This window comes from Sus scrofa, chromosome 8 (assembly GCF_000003025.6).
Source record: "Sus scrofa isolate TJ Tabasco breed Duroc chromosome 8, Sscrofa11.1, whole genome shotgun sequence".
NCBI lineage: Eukaryota > Metazoa > Chordata > Mammalia > Artiodactyla > Suidae > Sus > Sus scrofa.
Window position 1 is genome coordinate 132,468,112 of NC_010450.4, and position 16,854 is coordinate 132,484,965.

The 16,854-nt window shown below is 40.6% G+C and overlaps 1 protein-coding gene and 1 pseudogene across 9 annotated transcripts in view; one reads left to right on the top strand and one right to left on the bottom strand.

Annotated features, from left to right (window-relative positions):
- The window catches only part of MAPK10 (mitogen-activated protein kinase 10), a 305,758-nt gene that overhangs the window by 22,294 nt on the left and 266,610 nt on the right, over positions 1-16,854 (top strand). For all 9 annotated transcript variants that reach the window (XM_021100770.1, XM_021100774.1, XM_003129341.6 and 6 more), the window contains exon 2: positions 1,805-1,919. The gene's annotated coding sequence lies outside the window, so the exon portion shown is untranslated. The remainder of the gene's footprint in view (positions 1-1,804; positions 1,920-16,854) is intronic.
- LOC100739843 lies at positions 9,935-15,339 on the bottom strand (annotated as a pseudogene).

A 16,854-nucleotide genomic window follows, 5' to 3' on the forward strand; every position in this document is an offset into this window, starting at 1 on the left:
TAATTGTGAATCTTGGTAGAAACTCTAAATGGAGACTTCAGATGACCTTGGAAAATCTTTGAATCGAAAGAAACATTTTCAATTTAAAAAGTGGGCTGTGAGTTTATAATTATTTTTGATTAAGGATTTTCTAGTTGAATTGACATTTTAGATTCCTAACAAGCCACCATGGTCTTTCTCATTGATCTTATCCTGGTAGCTATGACATGTAAAACCTGTAGGTTATAGAGCGAATGCTCCTAGGAATGGGAATGAAGGTTTGAATGGAAAAAGAAAGGACTGAAGGTTCTTTAGAAGGCTTCCAAATCCACGGGTGCTCTAAAGCCCTACGTGGTGTGCAGGTGTGAAATGAAGTTCTCTAGGGCAGTCAGGCATTTGCCGAGTAGCCTGCACTGTAACAAAACAGGATTTTTGCTACATTGTGTGTGTGAAAGCAGGAACACACACACACACACACACACACACACACACGCACAATCCAGCAGTGATTTAAATGCAGCAGAAATTCATCTTCGTCCCTGACTTGTCTTCATAGAAGTAAAACTGCTTCTGTGGTTTTGGATGTTAATCTGCCTGGGTGCTCCATGTGTTCTGTGAAAATGAGTTTCTTAAAGTAATCATCCTCTTTTCATACGTTGGAAGAAGGAACTGAAAGCTTTGACAGTGAAGTAAGGCTCTTAGGTCTGTTTATTCAGTGTCTGTACTTCCTGTGTCATAGTACTTATCATTTAATGCAGTCGGTGCCTATTCCTGGGTTCCTGTATTCTCCGCTCAATTACAGTCTCTGTCAGGGACTGACTGTGTCTGCCTGGCGTGTAGTAGGGACGCATCAATAGTTCTTGAATAAATGTCTCCCATGTACAGGGTTCTCCTGGTGCCATGGGTAAAAGAGTTTGGGAAATTATAACACAAAGTTTCTGCCATTTGGGAGCTTATAGTTATTTAGGAAGATGAGGTGAAGTAACAAACAAGGTGTGCAATCCAGAGTCTATATTCAACACAGGTAATAGGAATGAAGAGGAGAAAGAAACTCACCTCCTCTGACATGGTGACAGGCCACTTTGTGAGAGCAGGTGGGCGGAGTGTGGGGAGGAGGTGGCGGAAGAATCCCAGCAGCAGTTGTAAGCACTTGACTAAGAAAGGAATTCGAACTTGGGGAGGAGAATGCTTACTTGGGGTATGGTGACTGTACTTTCCGAACGAGAAATCAAAATGGGTAGAATGGGTAGAACACTGGAAAGGGCACAGTCCTGGAGAATTTGGTCCAATGTGATGTCAAAAAGCAATGTAACCAATTGCAGCTACAAACCTACTTTTGTAACTGGATCTGATTATGTAAAAAACATGCATACAGGTCTTTTTCTAACTTTGAACCAACTTCAATTTAATTTTATTTCACGTACTTTTTCAAACTTCTCTTTTTATCCACAACCCTGTGACCCGATGTTCTGTATGAACTCATTGCTCTCATGTGAACGAGACACGCACTGTGTCAACATGTAACAGTGGAGCTCAGCCGGGTGCCTCCTCTCACAAAACCAAATCCGCGTCTACCCAGTTACCAACTGGGCTTCTGTTCAGATTTTAAAATATCGAGCTATTCTGGTATCGGTAACACCAAAGGTCCTGTGCTTGTGATACATCTGAACAGAGTAAACTACCTCAGAGATGTTTTATTCCCTCCCCCTGTGTCCCACCACCCAGCATCCCTTGTCTTGGTCAGCCTTTTGATTTTCTAAATGCAGGTGAAATTCCTATTGACATGTTAAAATCCAACGTGGCTGTGTTTTTGCTTTGATTTTAGGCTAGTGTGAGAAACGCCACCAGCAGGACCATCTCAGACCTTTGTTATGGCAACTCAGGCAAGAAACTGTTGAATTAGACCCATTTCCTGTAGATGAGAAACCATACAAGCAGTGGTGAGTTGCAAATTTAAAATGTTCCTTAGTAGGAAACATGTGATCTGTGTAACCCATTTAAACATTGCATATGATTTAGTGTATGGATCTGAAGAAATACCACTCCAGGTAATGCCAGCTACAGAAGTGAAAATCACTAGGACAGAATGGTAAACTGATGGTTTGATGCTGTTAATGCGCAGGTAGGAGCTGGAGGTCTTAAGGTGCCTGAGTGCATCACACAACACCGTGATGCTACCACCTCGGAAGCTGCCAGCCTAAGACGGCTGCAGTGAACAGTTTCATGTGGCTGTGTAGCAGTTGGCTAACAGTGGTTTTCAGTGGCTTTTCTTATTTGCAGCATAATTCTTTTTTTTTACTGATTCATTTCTCTAGTAGAAGAATTGGTTCTGAGCTAAATAATAATGCTTTATTCCTTTGGGGAATATGTGTATATATATATATATATAAATATAAATCCATTTCTATATAAAATATAGGGGATATTTATAGGAATATATGTAATATATATTAACATAGCATTTAGAACTTTAGAAATAAGAGAAATCACATCACAGTTTTATAAAGCTCAATTTATGGCCATTTTTGCCCATAAAATCTTTGCTTAATCAAAACAGTATTACAAATAGATCCAGTTTCTTTCCCAGTTGGAATAATTTAAAAGTTTTAGTATTTTATAAAAAATATTTGCACACACAGGCAGACTATATTTTTTAATCAAATACTGGATGCTTCATAGTCACCAGTGTCAATAATCAATAGGCTCCTGCAGAGATGAACTAGTTATAATCTGTCAGGCAACATCTGACAATAGAGTGTGACAGCAGCTTCTAAGACTCCAAAAGAAGCTGTTTCGAACTATTAATCAATCTCTCTCTCTCACTTGTTTAGTGGCTTATATAACTCTGGGTATGTAAGCTGCCCCGTGAATTAAAGCGTAACCTGTACGTGCAGAAGACTGCTGAAAGTACCCTACGCATATTTCACACCATGATTCTCATTAAAGTATGCTTACAGTTATATTGAGAGGCAGATGTAATGGCCATCACTATACTGTGCTGGGTCAATATGTATTCAGTGAGTGTTAGAAAGGAGAATCATATGTAATTGCCAATAATCAGCCATTTGATTTAAAATGAGGGGGGTTTTATAGAGCTGAACCTAAGTATTTGGAGTCATGGGTCACTCCAGTGATGTAGAAAACCTCTATTGCCCCATGTTAACCATGTATTCATTAAGCGAACATTTATTGGGAATTTGTGGTGCACATATCATCCTTAGCTCTTGGAACAGATGAAAAAGACAGTACCTGCTTAAAGGAGCTTTGTGTAAGGAACGTGGCACTTCTGATCGAGCATGCCATTAAAACGGGCGTTGTTTCTAAAGAGTGTGGTACTTATCCACTGCTATTAAGTGGGTGACATTGGGTGCTAAAGAAGTCCGGCAAAGGAGAGTCTAAGACAGATGGGAGGGGGATTCGTCAAGGAAGGCTTCCCAGAGGGAGCGATGTTTTAGCCAAATGTTAAAGACAGGGAGAGGATAACTACAAGAGGGGACCGGTGAGAACATTGTCCAGGGGCCCAGAGTCTTGAGAGAGCGTGATTGTTCGGGGCATTCGATGCCATTTACTATCTTGGGGCATAAATGGGGGTGATAGAGAGAAAGCTGAAGAAGGATCCAGCAGTTCTCTATGTAGGGTTTTTTAGACAAAGTGACGAAGTTTGTATTTTATTCCAAAATGAAGACTTTCCAAAGATTTAAGTAGAATGACATGATGAGATCCATCTTTTAGTAAATATCATGCACCTGGAAAACAAATGCGGTTTAAAGAGTAATTATAGAGATGACAGAAATAGCACTTATTTGTATAATGTATGTGTATATGCATATAACTATCAATCTGGACAACATGCAAAGCTGGTAATAAATGTTAGGGCATTTCTATTAACTTAAATTTTTCAAAAATTTCAAAATTATCTCCAGTGTTAATATATAGCACTATAACTCCAAAACTAGGAAATGCTGAGTGTGTTTCTCTCTTAAATCATCCAAAAGTGATTTATAAGACACATGAATACTCTTTAAGAAAAATCCACAGAGCATTAAAAACAATGCAGGAACGTCAGTGTTCTGATGATAAGAACCAGCATTTATTAGTACTACCTTAAATGCCTGACAGTCATTATCTGATTTAATCTTTACACTAACTTTATAGACCTGGAATCATTTTTTTATCTTCTAAAGCTGAGGAATCCTGAGGCTAAAAGTTTCAGTGAGTTTTCAAGAGTTATACAGCTAAAAGGGTAGAAGATCTGGAATCCAAATTCTGGAAAGTTTGGTTCCTAGGCAGGCATTCCTAATCACCCAGCTATAGAGCTTCTCCATAAAATAAATGAAATAATTCCTGAAACTGCTCAAAAAAAGAATACCTATAAGGTGGACCTCATGTGACCACCGTCCGCGTTGAAGAGCAGAGACTCCCTGTGAGCCCTGTGTGCGCTTGAGGATCAGAGGTAACTTCGATTCTTTTCCTTTCCCACCAGAGGTAACCACTACCCTGAGTTTTGTCACATTTTACTCCCTTGCTTTTCTTTGTAGGTTTTCAATGTTGTAACCATAGTAGCATGTATATTCTTAATCACCCGATTTTGCTAAACACTGTAAGATTCTTCAGGTTGATGCATTTAGTTTATTCGTGTAACTTACATTGTTTACTCTATGAATATGCCAAAATGTACTTACCCATTCTGCTATTAATAGATATGTGGATTGTTTCTGTATTACTTAAGAGCGTATGTGTGTGTACACATATATAACCTGAGTTATTTCTACATAAGTGCAGTAGATAAATATTAAATATATTTATATATAAATATCATTACTAAGTATATATGATGCTTTTATACGTATATGTATTCTTGCTCATAGATTCTAGTATGCATGTATAAGAGCTTCTAGGATACATATAAAGGAAAGGAACTACTGAGTTTTGGGGTAGGTGCGCATTGTTCTTCTAAATATTGCCAAATACTTTCCCCAATTGGTTGCATCAGTTTATATTCAATATATAAGAAGCTCTATGTCCTTATCAATCCTTAGTTTTTAAGTGCTTAAAATTTACATTCAATATATAAGAAGCTCTATGTCCTTACCAATACTTAGGTTTTAAGTTCTTAAAATTTGCCAATCAGGTGGGCACCTTATTGTACTCATGGAAGCATTAATTTGCATTTTGCTGATTACCAATGAAGAAGAATATCTTTTCACTTTTTATTGGGCATTTGATCTTGCTCTTTTGCGAAGTGTTGGCTCAAGTCTTTGTGAGATTTGTCTTTCACAGTAATAACTAGCATTTGTTGAGTTCCTACTGTGTAATAGGTACTGTGCTAAACCCTTTATAAACATTTAATCTTCATATCATGCTTGTGATTTATAGATAAGGAAACTCTGGTTCAGAGAGGTTAAATAATTTGCTGACAGTAACATAACTAAGAAACAGCGGATTTAGCATTTAAATCTATGCCTTTCTGACACCAGAGTTCTTTGGTTTCTTGGATAGTGTTTGGAAGGGGATTAAATTAGAGCCAGAGAGAACTTTGAAGGTGCTACTGCAGGAATCCAGCTAAAGAATAATAAGGGCACAAACCCAAGAATCTTCAGTAGGACATTAAGTACACAGCAGCCAAACTCAGTAGTGAATTTCATGGGTGAAGAAGAGGGAGGATTATAAAAGTCTCAAGTGTTAGGACCTGTTGGCCAGGTAGATTCGATATTAGTCATATAATTTATATTAACATTCCAGCTATTATGGTAGGTTTTAAGAATACACTTTATGATTCCATAATTCAATAAAAAATGAATTTAATTCATAGAATCATAAAGTTTAGAGTTTAAAGAGACCACAAGGTTTATTTGGGTCAACTCCTTACTCTTTTAAAATGTGGAACCTGGTGTGAAAAGAGATTGAGCGGCTTGTTCAACATCACATGCTACTGTCAGATTAAGAATAGACACCAAACTGGCAAAGAATGCAAAAAAATAGAAACTTGCCTGATTTTTTAAAATAATAGGGTAATATGCAATCAACCTGTTTTATTTCCTAAACACTTTTCATGTCAGTTCCCTTTGAAATACACCTATTGCTATTGCCAAAATTAGGCCCTCATCATTGTCATTGTTCGTAGGTTTATTTAAAGATAGTGTATTTTCTTCTTCTTCTTCTTCATCTTCTTCTTCTTCTTTTTTTTTTTTTTAGGGCTGCACCTGCGGCATGTGGAGATTCCCAGGCTAGGGGTTGAATCAGAGCTGCAGCTGCCAGCCTACACCACAGCCACGGTGATGGGGGATTGGGATCAGAGCCACGTCTGCGACCTGCACCACAGTTCACAGCAACCCCGGATCCTCAACCTGCTAATCGAGGCCAGGGATCAAACCTGCGTCCTCATGGATGTCAGATTCGTTTCCACTGAGCCGCGACAGTCACTCCAAGATAGTGTATTATCTTCTTGTTCATGAGTCTACCCATGAAACCACCAGATCTGATTTGCAGTTGTAGCCATGTAACAGCCTTGCTTACTTTGATATGCTCCATTGCCTGTGTAATAAATTCCTTCGCCTTAAAATATATCACACTCCCATCCACCTCCGATTTAGGAACTGATGATCCCTCCAGTTACCTGGGGGCACAAATATCCCTCAGCCTCTTCACGCACTCAACTCTTTCTCACCTCACCTCCGTGATGTACTTCACACCGTCGTTCTGTCTGGGCTGAGCCCACCCATCCCTTCCTTAGACCTTAGTCATCTTTTAAGAGCTTTGCGATTCCAAGACTATTCTGGGCACCGGCAGCATGGACATTATCTGGGAGCTTGGTTAGAGCTGCAGCGTCTCAAGTCCCACCCAGCTCTACTGACTCAGAATCTTTCAAACAAGTCTCTTGGGTGATTTAAAGTTTTCGAGGCGCTGCTTAGACTCACTTTAGACTTCATTAGATCTTATCTCTGTCAGAACCCTCTCCTGACTGCTTCCATTAGGCATTCCTTCCTGGTATTCTCATGGCAGCCTCTGCATGTCTATCTCACTGCACCACAGTGTTTTATGAACGGTGTATCTGTCTTAGCCCGTGAGCAATTTGAGCCAGATCTAATTGTCTTTGACTTTTCCAGGCCTAGCACAGTACCTGATACTTGGTAGTCCTCAGTGGATATTTGTTGAATGGTTGATAAAAGAAAATTTTTTTGAATTTTTTTAAGAAAAGTTTTATATGTATGTAAAAACAGAGGCAGAAAAAAAAAACAAGGAGGAAAAAAACCATAGATTTTGTACAGAAATAACTAGACTATAAAAAATGTACCAAAAATTGTAAGTCTGGATACAATCTGGAAAGCAGCCTGGCAGAGTCTACAGTCTTATTTTAGTATATCAGGTGATAAATGTGAATATTGTTTGCTAATTCCCTAAGAAGCAAGGATTAACTTAATTTCTCATATAATAGTATGGTTTTATTATTGTTGTTGAATGCATGTGGCCAAAATTTGTTTTACTTTTCTAAACAAGGTGTCTTACTGTCCTTTTAACCAGTCAGAGACGGGGATACGGTGTGAAAGATGGAAGGTGCAGGTTTGTTTGGAGATTGTGTAGAAGAAGCAAGAGACCAGGGAGCAGAAAGTAGGCACCCTGCATAAAGGAACTTGCTGATCACTAGAACTGTTTTTCAGTCGGTGCTTTTTGAAAAGTAGCAAACTTTTCAGCACTGCACGTATTTAACTCTCTTCGTGGTTGACCAAATGTTAAGAACGTTTGACAGGTGGTACTGCTTTATGCGGGAGACTGACCTGAGTGACCGCTAAGGCCTAAGATCCTTATGAATTATGTGTTTATACTTGTCCAGAGAGGTGCAGGAAGAATGAGAGTTATAATAAATATTATAATGTTGGATAGTATTTACTGAGTTATTATTGATTGTTTTATGCCATGCACTGTTCAAAGCACTTTGTACCCACTGATTCATTTAATCATCACAGAAACCCTGCTGAACATTTCTGTTTCATAAACCATCAAACTGAAGCATAGGAGGTTTAGTACGTTGCCCTAGGTCACATGCTGAGTGGTGGTAGACCAGGGAGTCCAGCTCTGCAGCACTTCCTTTTATTACTATATTGTATCCTTCTCAGAATTAAAGGTAAGCTTGGACCTGAATGGAGCCTTAAAAATTGATATGGTTTGAACTCCAGGTAACGGTAAGAACGGGGATTCTGAGAAATGGTAATATAAAGTAAAAAGTGATAGAAATGAGCATAATGGTTTGTGGAACCAAATATCTTACAAGTGGGAAGAATAAGAGAATATTCAGAAATGTGTCATTACAGTCCTGCTGTGTCTTGCTTCTCAATGGCCGCAAGTTACCAAGGTGAGAAAGTAAATCCTTAGGGCGGTTTAACCTTAGTAAGACATATAAAGTGGTCCTTATGTTGTATAAAATTTTAGAGGCTTTTCACTGATTGGTTGTACCTCAATTTATATTTCTTAGGAAGATAGATTTGTGATTTACACTGTTTGACAGGGCCCACATAGTTTGATATCAGATCAGGAAAATAAGAATGTTTTTCAGTAATAAATGGAGCTTATTTGAAGAATGAGTCAGCATAAATTTTAGGCTATTTCAGATTCTTCATAAAGAATCCTCTATATTCTGATAAATAGTATCAGAGGAAGAACTACCATTAAATTAAAAAGATGAGATCTTAATGAAGATTGGATTAAAATAAGAGGTCTTCTCAGATTAGGGCTTATTGGGAAATTTAGTCTACAGCTTAACATTACTTGTTACATGTGATAAATGTATTATTTATTGTGTTGATGCCAGCAATTATATATGTCAGGTGTTCTGAAGTTTTCTTACTAGTTGTATTTTTGGAAGGTCTGTTTGGTTTTGATGCTTTAAATTCTTAAGGCCCACTTTCAGATGCCTTTAAATTGGAGAATGGATAACTTTGGCAGTATTGTCTTTAGAAAGTCATTTATAAATCTTAAGAATCAACATAATTCTGCTTTGGAATTTAGTTTTATAAGATTTAAAGATTTTGTGCACCCTTCCCGCAAAATGTATTAGGCAAAAACTATGTGAAGTAGGGGGTAGGAACCAATTTGAGCTGCTTTTCATTTTTTCATTAAAAAATGGTCTGTTGACTATGCTCTTGCCAGTCAGGGTTCAGGTTGGCAACGGGAACGTCACGGGCCATCAGGTCTCATAAGGTGACCTCCCTTTCTAGTCTTGGTCCTAAGTATAGATGTCTGACTCTGTGTTGAAAATGCAGGAGCTGAAACATCCTCTGGTTCTTGACTCTCTCTGTGTCTGAACCTGATATCATGTAAAATTCCCACTTACTCTCTTGGTTGGGACTATTCCTATTAAAACACATGTTATGAGGTAAATTGGTTGGTGAGCTGATCTGATAAACAGCTTAAGATGTGAATTGGTGATGATGGATTTCAAACTAGGTAACATTCACACTTGGATAAATATCTTAATGCATTAACATAGGAGACTAAAGAAATGGAATATAAAGGAAGGGTTTTTATCTGGGGAGGAAGTCAAGGTTGGTCTGAAAGAGAGTGCTTTGTTAGGGGTTCAGCAGATTATTTAAGAATTTTCATTATACCGTCTCTGGAAAAGGAAGAGGACTTGATGTTCATTGCAGCTAAATCATGAATTAATATTTCTTTGGGGAAGCCTTAACCCAGTTGAGGTTCAACTGTGCATAAGGGAGTTATGATAGAAGCTGTTTACATTTCTTCTTAACTGTAGGAATTATATGGGTTAATTGTACTTGAATTAAAGCATTGACTAATAGCCAGAAGGCCAGGTCAAGTGGTGAGAGTAGCCTTGGCCCGTGAAGGGACTTCATGGGGATGAAGAGCAGCTTCCTGGACGGCTGAGAGGGGAGAATAGGCCGGATGGAGGCATAGAGGGGTCTTTTTTTTTTTCTCATAAAACTTGATAAAAAATAGTATTTCAAACTGTAGTCACTGGAAGTACACAGTTATCAAAAATGCACACACTTCGCTTGGCATCTCCAGCACCTTCAGCTTTCTCTGCCTGGTCTGTCTTGGCATCTCCATTTTTTGCAGGGTTGGTCCCATCCTTACCAGCATCAGCTTTGCCCTTTTCCCTTTGGAGACCTTCGTTCCCTTCTGTGCGGTCACCTTGTTGGGCTTGGGCTCTGGCTCTGGAGGAGCAGGTTTAGCAGATGACCTTGCTGGTCTCCTCTGTGGCCTGTTCTGCCCCTTGGCTTTATCTCCTTTAGCCATCCCCTTCCCCCTTTCTCTTGGGCCTGGTGGCAGCAGCGGTAGGACGTAGGCATTGGACACAGGGATGCAGTGATGCGAGCTTTGGTTGGTCCAGGGTCGCTCTCACCTCTTCTTCACACTGCTCCTAGAAGGGTCTTCAAAACAGACTTGTCTATGCCTAATTTTGCTCTGACCCTCTCCCTTTTATTATCTTTGGCCTCATTCTACTCATTCTCACTCTAAATCTAGAGATATTATATTTTAGTTATAGGGAGTCACTTCTAATTATTGAGACTTTATTATCCATAATTAAGATAATTAATGCATATGCAACCAAATTGACTGCATCTGTTTCCTGAATTTGTATTTTTATCTTAAAATTATCCTCTGCTGTTGAAGGACGAGTGCACAAATGTTTGTTGTTGATTTATTTCTGAGAGGATTCTTTGAACATTTGTCTTTAAAAACACGGTTTCTACACTGTATTGGGATTTAACAACAGACTAGATGAAACGATCAGCGTCTTTTTTTTTTTTTTTGTATTTTTTTGTGTTTTCAGGGCCACACCCATGGCACATGGAGGTTCCCAGGCTAGGGGTCGAATCAGAGCTACAGCTGCCAGCCTACACCACAGCCACAGCAACGCCAGATCTAAGCCTCATCTGTGACCTGCAGCACAGCTCACAGCAACGCCAGACCCTGAACCCACTGAACAAGGCCGGGGATCCAACCTGTAGTCTCACGGTCCCTGGTTGGATTGTTTCTGCTGCACCGCAGTGGGAGCTCCACGGTTAGCATCTTCATCACCCTAGGTATCATGTCAGTACAACACATTCACATTACTAGACATTTTCTTTTTCTTTTTATTCTTTCTTTCTTTTTTTTTCTTTCAGGACCGCCTCTGCGGTATATGGAAGTTCCCAGGTTCAGCACAGCCACAGCAACGCAGGATCTGAGCCGCGTCTGTGACCTACAGCACAGCTCATGGCAACACTGGATCCTTAACCCACTGAGCGAGGCCAGGGATCAAACCTGTGTCCTCATGGGTACTGGTCGGGTTTGTTACCTCTGAACCACGCTGGGAACTCTTGTTAATAGATATTTTAAATGGCAGATTACTGTGGTAAAATCTTGAAGAAGGAAGAACGAAAAAGACGCAGTGCTTCCTTTTTCCCTTCTCCCCTCTCTCCCTCCCACCTCCTCTCCTTTGCATCCTTCCTTCTTTCTTTCCTTTTCCCCTCAAATAGTAACAGGCCGCCTCCCTCGTGCTTGGGGCTGCAGCATCAAGGATCAATTCCTCTCACACACAGGCTACATCGTTACTTTGACAGAGGTTGAGGTCAGGGAGCAGTGCAGTTACTACCACCCAGATGGTCTGGGTTAGGGTTCCACAGGAAGACATGGGTCCCAGGGCTCCAAGGCAGCATTCTCAGACTTCGTGGTCTCATGATTCTTTTACACACTTGAAAATGATGGAGACACCTGAGCGCTTCTGTTGATATGGATTATACCCTTTGGTATTTGCCGTATCAGAAATGACACTATTGGTTTGAAATACTTAGGCAAAAAGTAACAATAGTAAACCATCATAGATGGTAAAGTAATGTATTTTTTAATGAAAACTACTTCTTTACAAGCCAAAAATAATTTAGTGACAAGCATGGTATTAGGTTCTTGCAGATCTGTTTAATGACTGGTTTAATAGAAGACAGCGAAATTCTCTTACCTACTTAAGCCTTCGGTCTGCTGCTATATCGCACATCGTGCAGCCTGGGCAGCCCTCTCCTGTGCATTTGAGAGAAAATGAGAGTGAAATGGCAAACTATGTCTTAATATTATTTGGAGTTAGTTTTGACTTCAGGGACCCCTCTGAAAGGGTCTTGGGGACCTTCACAGTCTCTGTGTACTGTACTTTAGGAACCACTTCTAAAAAGCGCCTCTTGTATATAATGAATTAACCTCTCGTTTATGCATCTAGAATATGGTACCATCCTTGGGAAATCAAAGAAAACAGTGTGTTTGGTCAGAGGAGGACGTCGAGATGAGAAAGCCTGTAAGACTGTAACCTCCGTGAGGCAGAGACGGATTTCTCTTTTCCACGTATTAGCTGTCACAGGGCCTGATATATTGTCAACTCTGTGAATCTCAGTGATAGAACATCCTAATAAGACAGATGGACTTTTTTCTGTAAGGCACGAGTGCCTCAGGTAGACTGTGTCAGTGCTACCAGTAAAGGCTAAATGGGTGTTGTGGAGGTGGAGGGAGCAGCCGTTTGTAACTGAGGAATTGGAAGGGGTTCACAGAGCAGACAACATCAGGGTGGAATTGTGAAGATGATTTTAGCAGTGCCAGAGTTGGTAAGGTTAATTCTAGAAGCGAGACCAGAGCGAGCAAAGACACTAGTGAGCCTGGGGTTCAGAAGGGTTAGGCTTGTGTGACCGAGGCACAGAGGAGGTGGCAGTCAGAGGTGGGGGTGGAAAAATAGGTGGGGGCCAGGTTAAGGCAGGTCGTCAGTGGTCTCTGAAGGCATTTGGATCTGTTCTTATAGACCATGAAGAGCTGCTGCTGGTTCCTGAGCAGGCTTAAGAAAGCGGATCTGTCAGCAATACTTGGAGTGGTTTGAGGAAGAGGAAGGATGGAGGTGGCCTGAGCTATTAGAGGAGGGAGGGCATGAGAATCTGGCTTGAAGAAGAGGTAGTCAGCATCGCTGCAGAGGGTCCAGTAGCTAGAGAAGGCCCCCCTGTTCAGGTAATTTGGAAGAAGAAGTTTGAGAAGAGATAGGACTTGAGTCAACAAGGAAGGAGAATGCTAGGTTCTTTAAGATTTCACTGTAGACCCAGCCACCATATCACTTAGCAATTGTACAGAGGTCCTTGCAGCTCGGTTTCTCCATCCGTGAAATGTAGGAACGGGTAGCCTGCCTATTTGTGTCACAAAAGTCTGAAGGATTAATGAGCTTTTTGACAGAAAGGTGCTCTGTTACTCTAAGCCATCAATAATAAAAATGAGAATGTTTGCTACATGCTTTTGCTCCTATGTGGACGGCTGCTATGCAAACATGAATGCTGCCCGGAACTGCTGTCGTTGCTAATGACAGTAAAGTCATTACCATGAAATGCCTGAGTAGCAAACTATTCTCTTTCCGTTCCAAAATAGAAAGATGAAGCCAGATGCGGAAGCCCGTTCTCTTTTGTTTATCACGAATATTGCTTATTGTAAACTATTTTCCCGGTTAGGAGACATCATTTTAAGTCTGTGAGTTTCACTGTAGCTCGTTATTCCTGTCACTCTATTCTGGTCAGGCTTCTCAGGGCTATCCGGTGCCTGACTTTACTGACCTTTCTCTATGCAGTTTGAGGTGGCACAGCATTTGGTGTGTCCAGTACTTGCATCTGTGTTCTCATTAATTGTGGCTACTTCCAATAGTTTGACACACAAGTGTATAGCGTAGCGGTCAAGCATGGAAACTCCAAAGTTAGGCCATGTGGGTTTCCTCATATGAGATCCGACTTAAGTCACACGTCCCTTAAGCTCCAGTGTCCTTAGCTGTGAGCTGTCCTAATAATGGTTCTGATCCCGTAAGGTTATCGTGAGGGTGATGCATGCGGAACACTTGGCGTTCAGGGCTCAGAATCTCCAGGTTTTGTTCTGGTTTCAGTCAGATGTATTACCATTATCGTTGACTTGTCTTCTTTCCTCATCAGGTTCCTGTTCCCTACCCTGTTGATCCATTATTTGTTTACCGATAGTTAATTTGTGACCACAAAATTGATCACCAACCTTTTCTTTACCTAGAATAACATTCTGAAGAACCCCCAGATCTTAAGTTTTTTCATTGTCATACATACACACACACACACACATATACAAAATATAAACTGAGCTTTCTCTTGTCTAGGAAATTGGTATTTAATTGTCCTCTGAATATAGGATCTGATAGCTTGTTCTGTTGTGTTGGATTGTTTGACGGGTGTTGTCTCCTATGGCACATTGTTATCCTCCCACACAATCTTCCCATAAAGAAAATGTGCTGGCCATCTTCCTTCCTGACTCTTTGTGTTTTATTCAATCTGTTCCCAAGATCCGTAACAGTATGTTCTTGTCCTTGCTATTGATCGTGTCTCTCTGGGCCTCTAAGGGCACCTTCCAGGATGAACTCAGATCCCCTGAGATCTGTGTGAAACATACACCAAGCCCTCGGCGCATGGTGTTGAGGCTGAGTGAGGGGCTGGGACTACAACCAAACCTGCATTCTGCTCACCAAACCAGAGCTCTTTTTTTAATAATGTCATAAATACTTCAAGGGCTATTGGACTCCTGTGGTCCTGGCTCTGCCCCCAGTCCGTTGTTATCCATCACAGATTCCTGTGAGTTTTGGCCAAACGCTTCATTGGCAGAGTCTCTCCTTGTCATAGCTGCGTGGACTGCCATCTCTCTCTTCATTGCCTCTAATTCTTTGGGGGCAGGAACCACCTAAAGTCTTGCTTTCTCTGAAAAGCTGATACTCAGTTGCTGGTAGTGATTCAATTCAAATTGTAGAGGACAGCATGAAAATGACTACTGCAAATAGCCGCTGTTAGAGGTGGGACGATGATTGAGTAGTAAGGCAAATCAGAATAAATTCGCATTTAATCAGTTCCTTCTTTTATGATTCCCGGGTTGACTATCTGTTAATCATTCTGGCTTAGACGTTGTTTAGCTGGCCATGCCAGGGAGGAGTTGGCTTTGTGAAAATTGTGAAGTGCATTCTGGTATCAGGTCACTGAGATTTAAATTTAGCACCTCCGCTTTACCCTCCTTTCAGGAGGAGGTGCACTTCTATTGGCCATCTGCTAGTTGTGTGATCTGGGCCGTGTTACCTAATGCCTGGTTTCTTGACTTTCTCATTTGTAAAATAAGAACAATACATGTACCTGCCTCAGAAGGCAGTTTTGAGAATTTCACTTAATTTTCACAAGAGATTTAAGGGATTTAAAGTTATCGGAACAATCCCTGGCACAGAGCAAAACGTCAGTACCTGTAAGCACGTAGTGTTACCCATTGGAAAGAGCGTGGTGGTTTAGAGCTTGATTCTGGAATATCGCACTGCGGGGCTTGAGTCCTAACTCTGTCACTTACTGCCTGGGTCATTTCGAACTCCTCCATAATCTTTATGAGCTTTTGTTTTGTTTATAATTGGGACAGTGGTAGTATCTGCTTCACAGGGCTTAGGTGAGGAATAAATGGAAATCATAGAGCATAGCTTTCATTGGATATTAGGTAGGATTTTTGCAATCCTTTTGACACATGCATTATAATTATAGTAGTAAACGCTCATAGGGCCAGGCAGTCTCCCAAGTGCGTCACACATATTATCTCATTCACTCTTCACAATACCTTACAGTGAGGTAGGTACTATCATTATGAGTCAATTGTGGCACAGAGAGGTTAAGCAACCTGTGCAAGGTCCCAGAGTTAGTGAGAGTGGTGGAGCAGAATCCGAACACTGCATTACACGTCATGGCTTCTTCACTTACGGCAATAAAGGAAAAAGTTGACTACAATGTCTGGAGAGTGAAATTAGACAGTTAGGCTAATGAATGAGGCTCTCACTGAATCCTGCCCTCTTTCACACCCTGAATGTATTCACAGAGTCAGACAAACTTGGTTAAAATGAAGATTAATTAGTAACCCTACGAAGAAAAGAAGGTGAGGCTGTTTGTAGAAGAGGGACCTGCAGTCTCTGTGGTTGAGCAAGGAAGGGAAGCCTGCCACCTTTTTTTGCCCCAGAGAAGCTCTTACTGTCCTGAGATGAGGTGAGAGGTCAGGTTTACACGAAGACTTCTCGTCTTGTTTAGCTCTGCCTTTTCCCGTTTTCCTGCTGCTTGCCTTAGTCTCTGCAGGACTCTGTCTGAGACCCCAGGCAATTGCATCATGTACTATGTATTCATCTGTAATGAAAATAAATGCTATTTTATGGTACTCGATGCTCTACGTGTCCCTGGTAACAGCTGAGATGACTTTGTCCTGCACTGCAGCCTTGCCCTCACACTCTGTGTCATGGAGCAGCGTCAGAGGGCAGAGTGTGGTGCCAAAGGGCTTTGGCTTTCAAGTCATGCAGATCGGATCCAAACTCCCAAAGAGTTAACACTTTTAAGACTTACTTTACTTACCGATGAAATGGTTGTGTTTTATATTTTCCATAGTTTTTAAGAAAATTGAATGTAAAGCATTATAATATGCTGTCTGACTGGAGCAGGGGATTACGTTTTGCTATTGTTATTATAACACTAAAACTTTGAAAAAGATTAGTTTTGCTTTGGATCGTTACCAAGCAGTTTCATGTTGAAGTAACTAAAGAGACTCAGTCTTTATCATGGCAAATGCTCTGGGATACTTTCAATAAAATAAAATTAATGTTATTTTCATTCTCATTAGCATGTGTAGTCTAGGGTAACCCCTACCAGGACGTGGAAAAGTAAGCTATAGAAAAGGTATAAGGATTGGTAAGTGCAAGAAAAAAAATGGGTCCATAAAAGAGTACTCTGCTGTGTACTTTTATAAGTGAAATAAGGTATATGGATGTGCTTTGCAGATGCTCAAATTCTTTGCAAATATAAGATTAAAAAATAATTTCTGTAGGAATTCTGACAAGAAGTGAAGTAA